Source organism: Tamandua tetradactyla, chromosome 8 (assembly GCF_023851605.1).
Source record: "Tamandua tetradactyla isolate mTamTet1 chromosome 8, mTamTet1.pri, whole genome shotgun sequence".
Classification (NCBI taxonomy): domain Eukaryota; kingdom Metazoa; phylum Chordata; class Mammalia; order Pilosa; family Myrmecophagidae; genus Tamandua; species Tamandua tetradactyla.
In genome coordinates, this window is record NC_135334.1 from 113,802,279 (window position 1) to 113,822,217 (window position 19,939).

The window sequence follows — 19,939 nt, forward strand, 5'->3', positions numbered from 1 at the left end:
TGAGTTTCTCTGCTGCATGGGAAGGCATCTGATAATGATTGCTGGCCTTCTTTCCTGGCTTCTGTGTTCAAACAGCTTCCCCAGGGTGGTTCCCTTCTGCATCTCCAAATATCTGGGTTATGAGCTCCAAGTGCTGAGATGAGGTTTGTTGAACTGTTGAGCTCTCTTCTGACCTCTCTCTTTTAAGTCTCCAGCTAATTAAATAAAACATTATTCATTGCAGAAGACACTCCCCTTAGCGTACTACAGATGTAATCAGCCATAGTTGAATTTCACATGCTGATGAGTCAAATGCACAACAAAAGAACAATGGAGCATCATCACCTGGCCAAGCTGACACCTGTACCTAACTATCACGGTGATTATTTCCTACATTATTCTTTCTGCCCCTTTTCTTTCTCTTCTCCTTCTGGAACACCAATAACATGTATATTTGTATGCTTCATTTTGTCGTTCAATTCTTTGAGACTCTACTCATATTTTTCCATTTTTTCCCCTATCTATTCTTTTGTGTGTAGGATTTCATATGTTCTGTTTTCTAGTTCATTAGTCCTTCCTTCTGCCTCTTTGAATCTGCTGTTGCAGGTCTCCATTACATTTTCCAATCTCTTCTATTGTGTTTTTACAAAATGCAATATTAATTTTCACAAAACACAAAAATTAATTTCTGCCATTTGCTTTATCAAACCTTCAAGCTTTTCTTTATGGTTACTGAATGTTTACTTTATATCCTTCATCTCTTTTGTTACATTTTCCTTCACTTATTGAATTTATCTAGAAGACTTATTTGAGCATCTTTAATGAGTTGTTTCAACTCCTGCATCTAATTTGAAATGCTAGTTGCTTCTTTTGACTGGGCCACATTTTTGTGTTTCTTAGTATGACTCATGATTTTTTTCTACTGTCTATGCATCTGATTTTCTTGATTAATTTATTCTGGAGGTCATTATCTCTGTTTTGCCTAGAGTTTTCTTATTGGTTGGCTTTGTTCTCTGTCTATTCTTTGACATAAATTCAACTTATTCTAGACCTCTAGCGTAGGTTTCGTTTAACTGATTATAATTTTTACCTTTTATTTTTCTGGTTCTTGCCCTGAATAAATGGAAGTTTTCTGATATTGCCCTTTTTCTGTGAGTACAGTTGTTTGACAATTGGGAAAAATCTCACTCTTTCCTCTTCCTCCTCAGGGAATGCTGATCTCCTGTTTTGAGTTTTTTTTTTTTTCTCTCTATTTTTTACACTTCCTTCATTACCACTGACAACTTTCACCTGGAGGTCTGGCTCTGGGAAGAGGGTCTCCACAGATAAGATCAACCCCAATCAGATTTTTCCAGACAAGACAGGCCCAGTATTCATGAAGAAGGTGTAATTAATATCAACATTCACTGAGGATGATTCCCAGCAGGATGCCAGTCTTTCCTATGAAGCTTCTTAATTCTGTGCTCTTGTCCAGTACACAGCTTACCACTGGTGTAAAGTAGTACTATGTCTTTATTCTCAGCAGACCCTGTCACTTCCGGGAGTGTGGTTGAAACAGAGGCTGCAGCTAATGGTCGACTTAAAATCTTTCTGTTTTTGAGCTTCTGGGGTCTGGATTCTCTAAATAACAGTCACCACAAGTCTGGGCCTTGCTGCCCCTCTCTTTTGTGGTGGTGGTGTGGGGAGCTGCTCTTCACCCCAGTTCTTTGTAGGCTGGAGAGGTACAGGCCTCTCAAAGAGTCCGCTTTCCCCCCTGCCAAGAGCATGTCTGAGATAGGTTGGTCTCCATTTTTCTGGGTGAAACTGCTGCTGATATCCCAGCCCCTGGGGTCTAAATTCTCTGAATGATAGCTACCACTTGTGCTCAGCCCTTCTCTGCCCCTTTTTGTGGGTAAAATACACCCGTTAGGGGATTATCTCTTTAGTCTGATTAATTACTTTGTCTCACAGATATTCTTAATAATGCCCTTGCCTGGGGCAGTGCTAAAATCTGAGAATGCGTGCTGCTTTATTTAATGGGCTGTTAAAAAGTTAAAAATTAAAAAAAAGAAGAAGAAAAAAATCCTTTCCAGACCTGGTCCCCAGCCCCACGGTTTCACTCATCCAAAAGCCGGATTTCGTATGCAGCTCTATGCGCCCCTTTCCTTGTGGCACAGATCTTTTCCAGTATCCTAACTCCAGCGAACTCCAAAAGCCTCTTTATTTGTTTATTTTCTTGGCATGGGCAGGCTCCGGGAATCGAACCGAGATCTCCGGCATGGCAGGCGAGAATTCTGCCACGGAGCCACAAGGGCCCACCCTAGCCTCTTTATTTTTATTCCTCAGTTCCACCTCCTCTCCCCTGGGAAGAGACCTCAGGTTTCTTTCTTGCCTATCTGGTATACTTGAATATTCATCTGTCCTTGGAGCTTGTATTCGGCATCCAAGTTTGTTAATCAAATCCAGAATTGGAGCTCGGTTCTTCTTTCCTTGCTTCTGGTAGAGGGGGTTTCTGTTTTCTATTTTCCACCAGGAAGAGACTCAAAATTAGCATGTCATGCCAGTGGGGGATGGGTACCAGCCTCCACAGTGCGGAAAAATGTATGTACAGTTCTGTGCTGTGATCTTGTCCCTTCCACCCGTTCCAGCCTGGTGCATGGTGAGCATCTTGTCACAGAGGTCCCCCAAATAGTTGTTGCAGACAGTTCTGGAACAGTTCTGGCCACTTGTTAGCTTCCTAGAGAACTAACTTAATTCCACACCTCTGAATGCCGCCATCTTATACCACCTTTAGCTATATGTTTTATATTCTATCTATTCAATTTTTATTGAATTTTGTTTTTTAGATATAGAGGCTTCATTTGTTACTTTGTTGATATCTTTCAGTTCCTTGCTCATATATTCATGTAGTTCTTCAAATCCTTGATCATATTTATTAATCACGTTTGAAGTGCATATCTATTATTTCTTTCAAGTCTGTCATTTCTGGTTCTTTTTCTACGAACTTATTTTCCTTCTAATTATGCATTACTTTGTGTTGCCTCTTCATAAATCTTGTAAATTTTGATTGCATCTGGGACATTTTGATGTTACATTTTTCAAGGTTTCAACTTCTTTTTCTCTTTGTAAAAGAACGTGTATGATAGCTGGAATTTATTTACTCAATAAATTTTATTCTTTCAATATTTTGTTTTTAAGTTTAGTTAGAATGTCACCCACTCTAACTCCACTACTAACAGATTACTCTACTGACTTAGATAGTGTTGCCTTTACTCTAAGACAAGTGTAAACCCGATACAAATGCTTTATAGTAGCATAGTACTACACATCCTTTATAACCCTTTTTGTGTTTACTTATTGGTTCTGATCACTGTCTGGTCAGATTTCAAATGTCTCGTAGACCTCTGTAAGCTCTGGGAATTATTCAGATTACAGCTCCCTAGATGTTCTTGGTTTTCAGAGAGTTTTCCCCTGTGAATGCACAAATAATTATTCAGCTGAAGATTCCAGGTGACATCTGTGCACTTTCATGTAGTTCTTTTTCTATGTATCTCCATCCCCTTTGTTACTCCATTCTTCAAATTTTAGAGACCTCACGCACCCCAGAAATTGATGACAGCGTGCTCAATTTACTGAGCCCATGATACTTTGCTTGGTATAGGCTCCTTGCATCTTGGTCCAGAATTTCTCCCCAGGCAGAAACTCCAAGCAATATTAAGTCTCATCTCATTTGTTTCCTTGCTGAACACAGTGCTTCCCTTCCTGGTGACCAAAGTCTTACCTTCCTGGTGACCAAAGTCTTAAACTGTTGTTTTATATATTTTATCTAGTTTTCTAGTTATCTATTGTGGGAAAGCAAGCCCTCACCAGTTTTTTCTTTCTCTCTGGAAGTTGAAATCTATAGATTGTCTATTTCCATCACATATGTCTAACATCTTTTAAACTTTCTGAAAAGACTAATTTTATATTTCCATATAATCACCAAATTATTAGTGTATTATGCACAATTGTTCAATTTTTTCCTCCTTATCCTTTTAGTTTCATTTCAACTTTCAAAAGTCAGGTTCATATTTTTAAAAACGCTTATTTAAATAAGTGGTTGTCAGGGGTTACCTCTAGTTCACACCAGTTTCCTGAATGGGTCTTTTTATTGTGTTGGCTACATTTTCCTGGTGATACATAAGTGAGAATCTGGAAATGAGAGATTCATGCTATAATTAAGGAGAGCATTATTCTGTGACATGAAAACGCACCAGCAGCTCTAGTTTTACCAAGGCAGGTTTTTCCACTACTTTAGAGAATAGTTTGCATGTTTTAGCCTGGGGATAAACATTCTGCTACCAACTAAATATTTCAGAAAAGGTAGGAGGGTAATTAAAGCAGCTATTCTGTAAAAAAAATCAATTTTTCCTCCTGATTTCTACTCAACCACCTACTCCTACTTTCAAACCTGACAGCTCTGAATTTAAAGACATTTTCTATTGCCAGAATGAATGGCTTCCAAGAACTATGAAGAGTTCTCTTTTGTTGTAGGCTGGAATTCCTATACCATATGCTTTATGTCTTTTAGGAATATTTTGAAATCTTTGGTCTGCTTGAAGTCCCCATTCTCATTCTTAATACTGCTATAGATTGATTCATATATTCACTTTTACCTCTCTATATTGTTATTTCACGAGAATTTAGCAAGGATAGAAGTTAAGCATATGTTCTCAGTCTAATCTCTGTTATAGATCTTGAGTTTGATTTGTTTTAGAGATCTTTTTATGTTTTAAAAATCTCTTGTTTCCTCTTCCATACACGTATATAAAAAGGTCTGTCTTATTTTCTTGCCAGCTTTGTTTGAGAACAAATCTAAGGACACAATGTATATGAAAGTGTTAGGTAATTGTAAACAATTGAGTTAAAAATTGAGGTAAATGCTCCTAATTAGCACAATAAAAACAAAAAGAGAAGGAAAATATTAACCATAAATCCATAGTTTTGTAGACTTTAACAAGACTTGACATGTGCATCATTTAGAACATAGGCTATCAGGCGATGAGATGGGAATAGGGAATGGGAAGGTAAGGCTTAAAATATGTAGGGTTCCTATTTTTTGGTAATAGATGGTGTTTATGGCAACACAACATTGCGAACATAATTGTTCTAGTTTGCTAGCTGCCAGAATGCAATATACCAGGGACAGAACAGCTTTTAAAAAGGGGAGTTTAATAAGTTGCAAATTAACAGTTTTTTTAGGCCATGGAAATGTCCCATTTGAAACAAGTCTACAGAAATGTCCAATCTAAGGCATCCAAGGAAAGATACCTTGATTCAAGAAGGCGATGAAGTTCAGGGTTTCTCTTTCAAGTGGAAAGGCACATGGTGAACACAATCAGGGTTTCTCTCTTGGCTGGAAGGGCACATGACAAACATGGTGTCATCTGCTAGCTTTCTCTCCTGGCTTCCTGTTTCATGAAGCTCTCCAGGAGGCTTTTTCCTTCTTCATCTTCAGAGGTCACTGGCTGGTGGACTCTCTGCTTCTTGTGGCTAAGTCATTCTGCTGTCTTGGATCTCCTCTTTCTCTGAAATGTTTCTCTTTTATATGATTCCAGTAAACTAATCAAGACCCACCTGAAAGGGTGGAGACATGTCTCCACTTAATCTACTTTAACAACCACTCTTGATTGAGTCACATCTCCAGGGAGATGATCTGATTACAGATTCAAACATACAGTACTGAATAGGGATTAGAAGAAATGGCTAGATTTATAAAATGGGATTAGGATTAAAACATGGTTTTTCTAGGGTGCACACATCCTTTCAAACCAGCACAATAATTAAAAGCAGTGCAATATCTATCTGATGTGATTAAAAGGGGAAATATTTGATTGCATATATTGTAACAGGATAAAAATGTTTTTTTTTTAAATCCATGGAATTATATTATACAAACAGCCCTAAATTAAGCCATGGGCTATAGTTTATAGTACAAAAAATTTGTAACATATGATTCACAGCAATTAAATTTGTTAATAGTGTAGTAGTGTGATGATTAAGTTCGTGTGTCAACTTGGCCAGGTTATGGTTCCCAGGGGTTTGGTCAAGGAAATACTGATCTGATTAATAATCTCAGGACATTTTATGGATTTACAGAACTCCATATCCACCACCATGGTATTCCACACAGCATAGATTCTGTTTAAGGAATACATTTCACAGCAAATGAAGTGTGGGAATGGGCACATGTTCATGTAACTCATTCATCTTACAATGTCCCCATCATCCTAAAACAGTTGGATGGATAGAAGAGTGGAATGGCCTTTGATGGCTCAACTATGGTGTAAAAGAGGTGGCAATACCTTGCAGGGATGGGTCAGTGTTCTCCAGGAGGCTGTGTATGCTCAAAATCAGTGTCCACTCTATGTTGCTGTTTCTCCATAGTTAGGATTCACAGGTCCAGAAATCCAGGGCTGGAAATGGGAATGATATCACTCACTGTTACACTTAGTGACCCACTAGAAAAAAAATTGCTTCTTATCCTTACAACTTAAAACCCTTCTGGTCTATAGGTCTCACTTCCATAAGAGTGCTTCCACCAGAAGACACAGCAATTCCATTGAACTGGAAGTTAAGGTTGTCACCTGGCCACTTTGTGCTCCTCATGCCTCTGGATCAACAGGCAAAGAAAAAAACTACCATACTGGCTGGGGCTTTTGATCCTGACTGTGGAGGGGAAATAAGACTGCAATACACAGTGGAGGTAAATAAAGGTATTCCTGGAATATGGGAGCTCTCCTAGGGCATCTCTTAGTACTACCATGCCAAGTGATTAAAGTTCATGGAAAACTGCAACAACCTAATCCTGGCAGGACTAACAATGAACCAGAAACTTCAGGAATGAATGCTTGGGTCACCCCACCAGGCAAAGAACCACAGCCAACTAAGGTGCTTGCTGGCGGTAAAGGCAATATGGAATGGGCAGTGGAAGAAGGTAGTGATAAATATCAACTATGACCACGTGACCAACTGCAGAAAAGAGGATTGTAATGGTCTGAATATTTCTTCTTTGTTCTGTAATGAGTATGTTTGTATTTGTACATAAAGCAGAAATCTTTGTTTTCTTCTCTATCTTATCCCCTCATCATACGACATAAGTTGTATTTTTCATGCCATAGTATTTAAGTTATGAGATATAAAGTTTGAGAATGAATATTACCTAAGGACTTGAACACTATTCTGGGGAGAGCTAGTGTGTTTCCAGTTGAGAATTGCGAAGCAAAAAATGACTTATTGTTCAGGGTACGGGGGGCAATACTGCTATTGCATGCTATGAGCTATGTTCAAAAGGAAACCCTCAGCACTACAACAGCAACAGCAGAGGTAAATAATAGGGTGAGGGACAAGAGTTAAGAGGAGGTTTACATTTCTTATTTGGTGAGGTTGTGTTTATTCATTTTCTTTCTCTTGGGAACAATGAAATTATCTAAAATTGAAAATGTTGATGGACTGTGGACTTTGGGCCTTCTACATGGTGCCCAATCAATGCAGGTGGCTAAAGGATGCGCTGACAGAGAAGTAGATTGGTGAACGATGGTGTATACTAATGAATGAAGGTTGTGCTGCTACAAAAAGGAACAAAGTCATGAGGCATGCAACGATGTGAATGAACACGTGGGAAATTTGGTGAGACAAAATAAGCCAGAAACAAAAGAACAACAATGGTATGGTCACCTTTAGAAAATGCTTGTAAGGAAACAGGGGCCTAGATTGTAAGGTTTTAGAGCAGACACCTTAAGTCTGGAGTGGTGATTAATATTTCTGGATTATGAAAGAATGTTTTATATATATAACCTGATATTTAGGATAAGAACAAAGCTGAACAGGTTGAGGTTAAAGTAATTCAGAACATAGGGATAAGGAAGACAGTGTCTATATTTTAGAACCACACATATTCTTTGAGATCAGTGGAAGAAAGGTTTATTTGATCTGGAACTGAAATTTTCTGCAGTGTATAATCTAATTCAACTCATTTGAGCAATTGAAACACAGGGAGCACAGAATATGAAAGAGGTCCTTTAATCCTGAATAGATTGTTATAATGCTTGGAAATATCCTAGAGTATATTAAGAAGATAATCAAAAAGTATTGGCAAAGTCCCCTGAGGGAGGAGAGAAAGAATATGGAACCATGAAACCTTACCATCAGGGAATCCCCTGATATTGCACCAAACTTTAGGGACACTCAAATCAATAATCCATGCCCTCGATCATGAGGCTTATTCTCGTGAAGTTTACATAAGTAGCAGAGAAGCTTAGACTACTTTAGGCATGCATAAGAGTTAATTCTGGAGGGCCTCTGTTGTTGCTCAGATGTGGCCTCAGTCTCTCTAAGCCCAACTCTGCAAGTGAAATTACTGCCCTCCCCCCTGCATGGGACATGACATCCAGGGGTGACAGTTACCCTGGCGATGTTGGAGATGACTCCCAGGGATGAACCCAGGCCTGGCACCATGGGATCAACAATCCCATCCTGACCAAAACGGGGAAGAGAAGTGTAATTAATAAAGTATCAGCGGCAGAGAGAGTTCACATAAAGTCGAGAGGCTACTCTGGAGGTTGTTCTTATACAAACTTCAGGTAGACCTTGCTACCTATCATAACCTGCCAACCCCCAACCAGGACTATTCCAGCCAATCCTAAAGAATACCTAGGCCAATATATAAGATTCCACAAGGGTTCCATGTGGTAGAGTAACTTTCCAGAAACCTACAACCTCCAGATGGGTCCCTGGTCCAGATAAATCCTGAAATCTAGCCCAGCCTCTCCAGAATATCAAATAGTTCCATCTCCCTACCCCACATTAGTGACAGACCCTTCCGATATAAAAAATTCAGAATTGCCATAGCCCAAGCAATCCTAAAGAGAGGTATGGAGAGATCAAAGCTGATGGTGGAATTATACACTGAAGACAGGATTTAACAAATGAATATGAATATTGAATCATTAAACGTATATCTCTTTAAGTCTTCAGTATTTTAGAGCAGTTAGAAGTAAAAACCTAAAATTGTGAAATTGTAACCCATGTCAAAGTCTGAAATATGTTCTACAACTAATTGTGATGCTGTGCTTTGAAATTTATAGCTTTTTTTGTATATATGTTATTTTTCACAAAAAAACAGGAAGGAAAAAATTTTGATCGTGGTGTTAAAAAATATATAAACCTTCTAGCCTCCTATATTCTGGAGCAGCTAGAAGGAAAAATATAAGAAGATCGTATGGTAGCCCCTGACAAACTCTGGGGTCTGTCCTGCAACCACTTGTTGAAGAGTGCTTTGAAAATTATAGCCTTTTTATTTCTTTGCTTTGTATATATGTTATACTATACAATAAAAAAGTTAAAAAATAAAAAAATAAATTAAAAAATGACTCACTGATTTTATTTAGAGATTAAGTATGATTTAAAGAGATGTGTATGGTTGCTAAGTTGACAAGGGGTAGCCTAGGATGGTAAGCTCATGTGTCAGTTTGGCCAGGTTATGGTTTCCAATTGTTTAGTCATGCAGGAACTGGCTTTATTGTTACTGTGAGGACATTTTATGGATGTAAATCATCTTTAAGTTGATTGCATCTATGGCTAATTGCATCTACAATGAACTGGGGAGACTGCCTTCAACAATGAAAGGCCTGTCATCCAATCAGTTGAAGGCTTTAAAAGGAGGAGTAATGATTTCAGCAGACAGAAGCAAGAATTTCCAGATCTACTTTAGCCAGCCAACTTCTGGGCAATTCATCAAAAACCTTAATAAGAATTCCCAGCTTGCAGTGTTCTCTAAGAATTTAGACTCATGCATCCCCACTGTTCTATGAGACTTTTTTTTTTTTTTTTTGCAAAAATCTCGTAATATTTGCAGATACCTCCTGTCAGTTCTGTTTCCCTAAAGAATCCTGACAAATGCAGGTAGTGTATGGGAATCCTTTATTTTATGCATGATTGTTCTGAAAAAAAAAACCCCACATCTCTAATAAAGAAAAGAGGAAAATAAAAAAACATAGGGGGGACATAGTGCTCTTGTTTAACACAATAAAAGCAAAAAAAAAAAAAAAGAGAAGGAAAAGAAATGTACTAAAGAAAACACCATCATTTTTGGAGTTTTTAAAGAATCATGATGATGCATTATCTGTCCTTGCTATTCTATTACAATTGTTAGGCTAGACCTTAGTGTGTTTGGGTGGTATATTGTGCAACTTTTTACAGCTAATGAATGGTAGGGGATGGTCTTTAATCCATGTCACTAAATATAGTCCCTTTAGATGTTCGCTATTTAATGGTTGACTTCTATAGTGCAAACTAGGAAGCCTCCACTTCCTTCCTGCTCCCTGTTGGCCTCTTGCATGTGATTGTGTCATTTTTGGCAATGTGCTCATATGCATCTTGCAGACTAAAATGGCTCTCCCTAGAAATCTTACAACTGGAAAATTCAACTTTATTTAAAAACGAAGGTAGCTTAGATTCGAAGAAAAATAATGCACTATTTAAATGTCAGTCTTTCACTTGAATAGGTAACAGAGAAGGAAAATTTCCAAGCCTCCACTTTTATTTTCTACCAGATACTTTCATGATTTCCAGTAATCAAAGCACTAAATAGATTTTACATGCCCTATAATTTCATGAACTACCATGTAACACCAAAGATCATCATTATAGGTGAAATGAGTTGCCATTGATTCTCACTTTTTTTTAAACAACCCAGATCCAGAATTCAATTTCATATAACATGTTTTAACACCTGCTGAATCCTTACCCCAGAATTCATGTTGAAGTGATCATTTCTGATAACTTGTAAAGTCATTATTTTCAAGCTTGTGTGCTTCTGCTGATTTTTAATTAATTGCCAGAAATGCTGCCATCTCTACATGCCTTGAGATTCTTGCCTATCTTTATGTGTTAGAAAGTTGTAAGCTCCCATCCATATGGCTTTTGAAATTTTGTCAAGTTTAGAGAGTTATAGAAACAATAATTAATAGGTACGCAGCCTCCAGGTTTCATGTTTTCCCTCCTTCATTAGTATTTCTTTTTCTCTCTTTTAACATCTTATCACATTATTTTTAAAAAGAAAAATTTTGAATAAACAATTTTATATTATATGTTATATATAGTGTATGTGTGTGTTCTTTTTTACAGAATTTATTTCCAGAAAAATGAATTTCTATATGCCTCAAGAAAATGAATTAAAAAGTAACTACCAAGAAGAAATGTGAACTGAACTGGTAATATTTTTCTCAGTTTGTAAAGAAGTGTTTTTCAAACTTTTTCTCCTATTCTAAAAAATATGTATCACCTTGCAATTCAACCCATGCATACATGTACATATATATGAATAATTTAAACAAATTTTATGAAATTTAGTCTCCAGGTTGTATGCATTACATTTTTAAAATGATGTTTGTGATCCACTAACTTGATTTAATTATGCATGGCCTAACATTTCCAGGCCCTTTGTTATTATGAGGGCTCTGCCATTATGTTGTGCAAGAGCTGGAAAATTCTCACCCTTCATTCTGGCCACTAGAATGCAAACATGGGACATGGTCTTGTCCAGTTAGATAATTCCAAGGGGACATTGACACTTTATCTTGTTTATTTTGAATAAAGCATACATTTAAAGAAGTGCATAAAGTAAAGAGTTTAATAATTTGTCATACAAAGTATACTTGTATGAATACTAGCACGATTAAGAAATAATAACATTGTACTTGCTTTAGCTTTGCTCACACTTGGCATTTCTTTTGCCTTTTGATCCACGTAAATGAGTATCATGTTTATTTCTCACATGTCTTTTTAATTCCTTTAATATTTTATCTATTATTTATATGTCTGTATTTCAAGAAGCATGGTGCTCACAAGGTACAACTGAAATTTCTATTTAGCTGACATTTCTAACTCAGTTTCTACAGTCTGGATTTGTTGCTGTGAGCCAGACTGGAGATTATGAGTGCTCAGACTGCACAAGTAACATCAGAGAGGAATATATCAATTTGAGATATATATTTCATTTGAAATTTTATAAAATGTTATGATTATGTGTGAGATACTGAGGAGTTATACAAATATCTCCCAGGCATTTGGTTTGAGCAATTGGATAGATTTAGTGTCATTTATTGAAGTAGGAGAAACTGGAAGAGAAATTGTTTTTTAAGGGGTTGCAATTCAGAGTTTATTTCTGAACAGGTTGAGATAAAATATTTGCGAGACATGGAAGTGAACCTATCAAGTGGACAATTGAATGCACTAGAGGAGACGTTGGGAGCAGTCAGCGTAGAAATTATATGGAAGCCATTGCCCCCATTGGCATTTTTTACTCTTATCTACTAATTTGAGTTTTCACAGTCTGCCACATGTGTTTACTAATTCTGACCCTACTAGCTGGGCTTCCAGCCTTTTGCATACTGTTCTTGCATCAACCTCCTCCATCTCATATGATTCTTGAGCTATCTCTTACTGCAGTAATGGTTAACATTTAAGTGGAAAGGAAGCAAGTAGGATCCAGAACTAAGTCCTGGCAACAGTGGTTGACTTATTATGGAGAGAAATAAATGTGGGGCTGGAACCTTTCTTCATTTATTAGTATTTTTCTAGCAGCATTCAGATGACTATTTCAAATTTTTTTTTTGTATGCTATATGGTGGGGGTCACATTTCATTCTTTTTCCATGTGACTCTTCCATTATTGCAGCACCAATTGTTGATTTTTTTGAGGGGTGGGCAGGGGAGTGCATGAGCCGGGAATCACACCCAAGTCTCTCATGGCAGGTGAGAATTCTACCACTGAACTGCACTTGCACCCCCCCCCATATACTTTTTTAAAAATAGAAAGTCAAAGTTTATGTAAACTTTTCTTTCATAATTAAAAGATTTTTCAGAAACCACACCCACTATATATAAAGAGCATATTCTACAGATTATAACTGATGACTTAATTTCTCAAAATGATTAAAACCAAAACCTTAGTTAATGATCTGAAACGGGTCTTAAATTAAGATCTATTATCCTCTGCCTCCTTATTTTCAGATCCTTATTAGTGATAATTGCCAAAATCCATCTGATCATCTCAGTTTTCTTGGTTACATTAAAGAAATAGAATATGCTCATAATCCTGGAAGTAAAGTAATTTCAGAATGCACAATTTCAATTCCTTCATTATTGGTGAAATTATGTCCTCTGTTTATGAGGCAAAAATAGTGCAGAACTCCATGGGTACTTGTAAATATATTTGACACTTTCAGCAGACCTACCCCAAAAGGAAAATAAAAAAAATAAGAAACTATTAACTGAAAGTTTGTACCATAACAGAAGCACCAATATTTGAGGGAAAAATGCATTCATGTTCCACAGAGTTGAATAGAATGTCTTTTATTCTAAATATTAAAATATATTCGGTAATAGTTCAGTGATTTGAGAACCTCAGACCCTCAGTCATCTCTACTACCAGGTACCATGATTATTCTTGAATAAATCTGAATCAGTAAAGAGGATAATGTGGAGACTTGCTATTGTTGAAAGTAATGTAATGATAAAATTTGAAGCTTCTTATAGGAAATTTAACTTCAAAATCTTATCAAGTTGATTTACTGGTCTGCTTTTCCATCTGTGATATGACGAACTGCTTGTTGGTTCACTGGTTGCTATGCCTGATTTAGTCTCCCGAGTCCTTGCTACCAAAAGTGAAAGTAGTTAAGTTAAATAAGTGCCATTCTAATGAGCAAGCAGCCTCCAGACTCTGTGCTTTAAAAACCCAGTTCGCTGACTGACTACACTATTTTAATTCTCTGTTAATTAAAGTAAGTGCTGCTTGAGGGAAATGAGAGATGGGCGATGGAGGAAACCAACTGTGGGTCATGTTTTGTGTCTCTCCCTTTCCTGGCTTGACCTATGTGAAGGAGAGACAGGCTGTAATCGCTGTAATAGAGATGCAGTCCACTTAATACATGTTTGGCTACATTTAGGTCTGTTCAGTTAGCTTATGAGTTATCGTCAGCCAATGAATGGAACATTAATTACAAAACGTGTTTACTGAGGTGAAGATCATTTTCATGTGGTAGATTTCTACCTGCCTTTGGAGGCCTGATGGGGAATTGTAGCAAATTAGCATCAATTTCTGAGAAGACCAATCCTTTGTGTCATGTAATGAAATGCGTCTTAGGATGGCAGCAGAACGTAGGAAAGAGCAGTAGTGTAAGAGCAGCACACAAACACGCTGTGTGGCTTGAAGTTCAGAAAGAATGAAGGTATATCAGCGACTTCAGGGCCCTAAGTGAAAGGGAAAATGTGCGACTTAAAAGAAAAAATAATTTTTATAGTTGTTAACAGGTTTTATAGAAAATGGGTCGGTAAATAGTGACATGAGATTTTGCACTTGATGGGTAGAATAATTCTCCTTCCTTTATGCTCATTTCCCAGGGCATTCTTTTTTACTGTATTTGTGATTTCAAAAATGCCACAAAAATGCTGATTTCTGGATATTTAATTTTTAAGGTTATAATGTTGGAAGAATAATACATTTCAATAAGTTTTAAATGTATCTTGCTTGGCTACCAAGGGAAATTCATTATTCTAGGGCCTTAATTTTAATTTCATTCACGAAATCATGTCACTTGCTTATTAGAGAAAGGTAGCTAGAATCATCTGCTTGCAGTGGTTCAGTCTTGATATTTTGGAAAATACACATTTCATACTGATACACTAATAGCTTTTTTAACAACTCCTTTCAGTTATAAGGATAATCTAATTTTTAAATGTATCTCTATTCAAGGTACCATATGTTTTTTAAACAAAAGTTTTAAATAATGATTAGCAGTGATGAAAATAATAAAGGCTAAAAAGTACTGGTGCTTATTATTATGCTTAATATATCCCAGATATAGTCTTGGCACATTATTTAGCCTTTGCAATGTCTGCATTTCACAAATTAGGGAACTGAAGCACAGGTGGTTAAATAGTTTGTCCAAGATCACATAAAAACTACATGTCCCCATCTATATTCAAACCTAGTACTGGTGCTTATTATTATGCTTAATATATCCCAGATACAGTCTTGGCACATTATTTAGCCTTTGCAATGTCTGCATTTCACAAATTAGGGAACTGAAGCACAGGTGGTTAAATAGTTTGTCCAAGATCACATAAAAAGTACATGTCCCCATCTATATTCAAACCTAGGCCTGTCTTTATCACAAACATATGCTTTTTATTTTCATTTTTATTCTGGTAACTTATATAACAACTTAAAATTTCCTTTTTATCTCTTTCAATTATACAATTCAGTGTTGTTACACAATGCTGTGCTTTTAACTATCACACTCTACTATGTTAAGACAGAAAAAAAATGGAATTTTTACAAAGGAAAGATTTTTATGAGCACTATGTAACCAGTTATTGTTCTTTATATTCCATAAATAGATCATGGTGAGAAGTGATGAAATAGAATTTCATCTTCATAAGAAAATACAAAAACTTTAATGTGTGTAACAGGAAAAAAACATTCTAGAATCAAATATCAAGCTGAAAAAATGTAATTTTTTGTAAGATGGAAGAAAAGAATAAAAACAAAATTGCAAAAATGATTCCTCTAAAAATAACTCAGAGGTTGAAGTTTGGCCTCAAAGGTTGAAGTTTGGCACTAGATATGTCGAGAGCCTCAGAGCCCTGGGTGCTCCTGGAAAGGTTAGCCTTTCCTGCTCTTTCAAACTCCTGCTTCAACACCATCATAATTCTTGATGACGTGAACATCATTTCCATCCAAGTCCTCATCTACATGGTCTATGCCTCCAATGTCATCCTCTACCCCCAACTCTCATGCTGATCACCACACATCCCAGTTCATGAAACCCTTCCACTGTGGCCTCTGAAACCCATCAGCAAAATCCTTTATATCATCAATCTCTTGTCTGACCATTTCCTGCACCTTCTTGCTCTAATGGAAACCTGACCCTTTCTGGAGGATAGTTTCCCTTGTAGTTCTTTCAAGATGTAATTATTTGCATGACATACTCCTTACATCTGGAGTTAGGGTTGGTCTTCTTTAGATGTCATTGCTGTTTATATATGTCACTCTCCTTCCTCCCTACATCTCTAGTGTTGACTCCTAATCTCATATCATTGGATATTACTATGATTTCCTTCCTTGATGAAGTCTTTTTGAGATCTCAAGTTGCCCACCTTCATTCTTTGGAGATTTTACCTCCAGCCTCACTATCGCCTCATCCAATAGCATCCAGTATTAATTTCAGTGATCTAAATATCCATGTAGATGACTCCCAATACCATGCTGTGCTGGTTTTGAAAGGATGTATGGGCCCTAGAAAAGCCATGTTTTAATCAAAATCCCACTTCATAAAGGCAGAATAATCCCTATTCAATACTGTATGTTTGAAACTGTAATAAGTCCATCTCCCTGGAGATGTGATTTAGTCAAGAGTTGTTGTTAAGCTGGATTAGGTGACGACATGTCTCCACCCATTGGGGTAGATCTTCATAAGTCTCTGGAGTCCTGTAAAGAGGAAACATATTGGGTAATAAGAGATTCAGAGGGAGCAGAGCAGAATGACATAGCCAAGAGAAGCAGAGTCCACCAGCCAGCGACCTTTGGAGACGAAGAAGGAAAATGTCTCCTGGGGAGCTTCATGAAACAGAAAGCCAGGAGAAGAAGCTAGCAGATGATGCTGTGTTCACCATGTGCCCTTCCAGATGAGAGAGAAACTCTGACTGTGTTTACCATGTGCCCTTCTCACTTAAGAGAGAAACTCCGAACTTCACCAGCCTTCTTGAACCAAGTATCTTTCCCTGGATGGATGCATATGATTGAACATTTCTATAGACACACTGTTTTAATTGGGGCATTTTCTCAGCCTTAGAACTATAACTAGCAACTTATTAAATTCCCCTTTTTAAAAGCCATTCTGTTTCTGGTATATTGCATTCTGGCAGCTAGCAAACTAGAACACATGCCTTACCAATTCTTTATGTTTTTCTCCTCTGATTATCTTGTGTTGTACCCTACTTCAGCCATTCATTTCCATAGTTATAAATTAGACTTATCATCACAAAATGTCATTTCTTCTGCAATCTCAAATTTCAAATATTTCTTATTACACACTAACATTTCCTGATTCTCCTCTTCAATACTTCAAGAACTCTAACTGCAACCTTTCTCTGAACCAGGATTTACAATCCATTAGTACTATCCACTTTTCACTTTTTCTTCCACTTTATTTCCTTATTTTAAAACCAGCTTATATCCCATGGTCCATGATGGTCATCATACATTTGCCTCTCTATTCTTCCATCATACTAATCAGGAAAATTCCCAGCCCCAGTGAAAATTCCTATATAGCATGCACCTGCACTCAAGCTACTGATTATTACAGAGGAAACCTCAGAAACATGCTCTTAAGTTTCATTTTAAATTTATGGCACAAATCAGAAGTTGTCCCTTAGTGCATCTACACCATTTCTTTATATTTAACTACTCCATTCACTCTTCCATTAACCTAGAGATGTATTTCATACTTCCTCCTCTCTCTTTGAACCTTCAAAACTCTACACTCTCCATATTCCAATCTAATGATGTTCCTTAATTTTTTCACTGAAAAACAGCAAACATAAGTGACTTCCCTTTTGTTCTCACTATCACATCTATGCACCGTCCTGCCTCTCTGCTTGGAATCTTTGCCTCCTCATTTATTCCTGGGGATGGACTGTTTATCCCCTAAACAAGTCAACCCCTTTACTTGGCCATTTGTTTCTTTCCCTTGTTAACTATTTTCTCTTGGATCAATTTTCCTTTTTCAATTGGAAAATAAAAATAATATCTAAAGAAACTATAATTTCTACCACCAAAATAGATTTTAGAAAACAAAGCAAAACAAAAAATAAAAAAGCCTCCAAATCCTTGTCCACATATTGCCTTCCAGCTACTATTCCATTTGTTCTGTTTTAGAGCAAAACAACATAAAGTTGAACATATTTATTGTTTCCAATTCTTATCTTTCCTATCTGTCTTGAACTAATCAGTTTTTGCTGCTACCATCCCACTGAAAGAGCTCCTGTCAATTTAACCAGTGACCTCTTAGTTACTGAATTCAATGATCAACTCTCAGACATAACAGCAGCATTTGACAATTGAAAAAAACCTTCTACACTTAGTTTGGGGACTGCCCTCCTGCTCTTCACCTACACACTGGCCATGCTTTCAGGCTCCTTTGCCAGATCTTCTCATGCTTCTTCTTTTTTTTTTCAGTGTTGGATTAGCCCACCTCATCCAGCCCTGTGGCTTTAAATATTAGTTGCTTTCATTTCTGAAATCAGTATTTCCAGTTTGAATACCAAAACCCAATCCAGATTTAAATAATTAAATTCTCAGTCTATAGCACCACTTAATATCTAATTGATATCTCATACTAAACGTGTTCAAGATAAAGTTGTTGATTCCCCCCCACATATTAGTAAATGGCAAGGACAATTTGTCTAGTTCCTTAGGTCAAAAACTTTTAGGTAGCATTTGACATCTCTCCTTCTCTTACACCCCATACTTATTCTAAAAGCACAGTTCAACCTTCAGTACTCAGAATAAGACAATCTCTCTCCATCTCTCCACCACTGATGATCTTTACTCAGCACCCACAGTCTCTGAGTTGGATTATTGTGATAGCCTCACAACTGGTTCTCCATTCCACAGCCAACATAGCAGGCAGCATGATATTTGTATAATTTAAGTCAGCTCATGCTACTTCTGTGCTCAAAACAGTGTCTTGATTTCTCATGTCATTTGGTGAATAAACTGAAGTCCCTGAATGGTCTATTGGGCCCTATATGATCTGACCCTCTGCTACCTCTTTGAATTCCCCTCATTCTGCACTCCTCCCAGATCTGTCCAAACCAACCACACTGCTGTCGAGGATATTCTTCAAATGGGCATGTACGTTTGTACCTCAGGGTTTTGTGCCTGCTCTTCCATCTGCTTGGAATGCTCTTTCCCAAGATTGTCACAGGGATTTATCCCTCACTTTCTTCAGGTCTTTGCTTGAATGCCCTCACATCAGTGAAGCATTCCTTGAATGCCATATTCTGAAATTCCCTTACTGTATCATTATGTCTTTTCCATACTTCAGTTTATAAACCTTATATTTTGATAATCCTGTTGTTGGTATCCCACCTATTAGAATTTATAATTAACGAAGTCAGGTATCTTTGTCTTTTCCTTTTAACTTCTGTATCCCTAGCGCCTAGAATAATGTCTGATATTCTGTAGGTGTTTAATAAACATATGCTAAATGAATGTAATATACACAGTACAATAGTAACAATAAGTTCACCTTTCCTGTATGGGTCTACCAATTACAATACAGGTAATGGAAGATAGGCATAGAAGTACGAAAGATATTGAGACAGGAAAAATTGTCTCCCTCATAAATTTTAACTAGAAAGTTAAATGAGTAGACCCCAAAGACAGCTTTTCGGAGAGTTTGAATAGCAGAGAAGCCACTATAAGGAAAAGATTCTTCATTTTAACAAACTACCCTTGGATTATCAACAGTGTTTCCCAAAGGATATTGCATTTGATAATGTTTAAAGAGCTGTTACTAAGCTTACCTCTGAGTGAAGAATTCCATGGTTATAAAAGATCAAGAAATTTAAACACGTTTCCTCATTGCAGGACCTTTTAAAATCCAAATTTGTATTGCAAATCTTGAAAGAGGAATAATTTATATTCTGTTTTCTAAACTTGTTTGACTATATAACACATTTCAACAAAAATATTTATTGAATTCCATTAAATACATTCTGAGATGCAGCAGCGTATATCATTTCATTAGCAAGAAATCTCTATCACTCTTTTCTGGAACTGAAGTAGAAAGCAATCATTCAGTGATACAGCAAATCAGTCTCTTGTTTAATTGAGTCATTCACTTATTCAACAATATTTATTTAACAGTCACTAT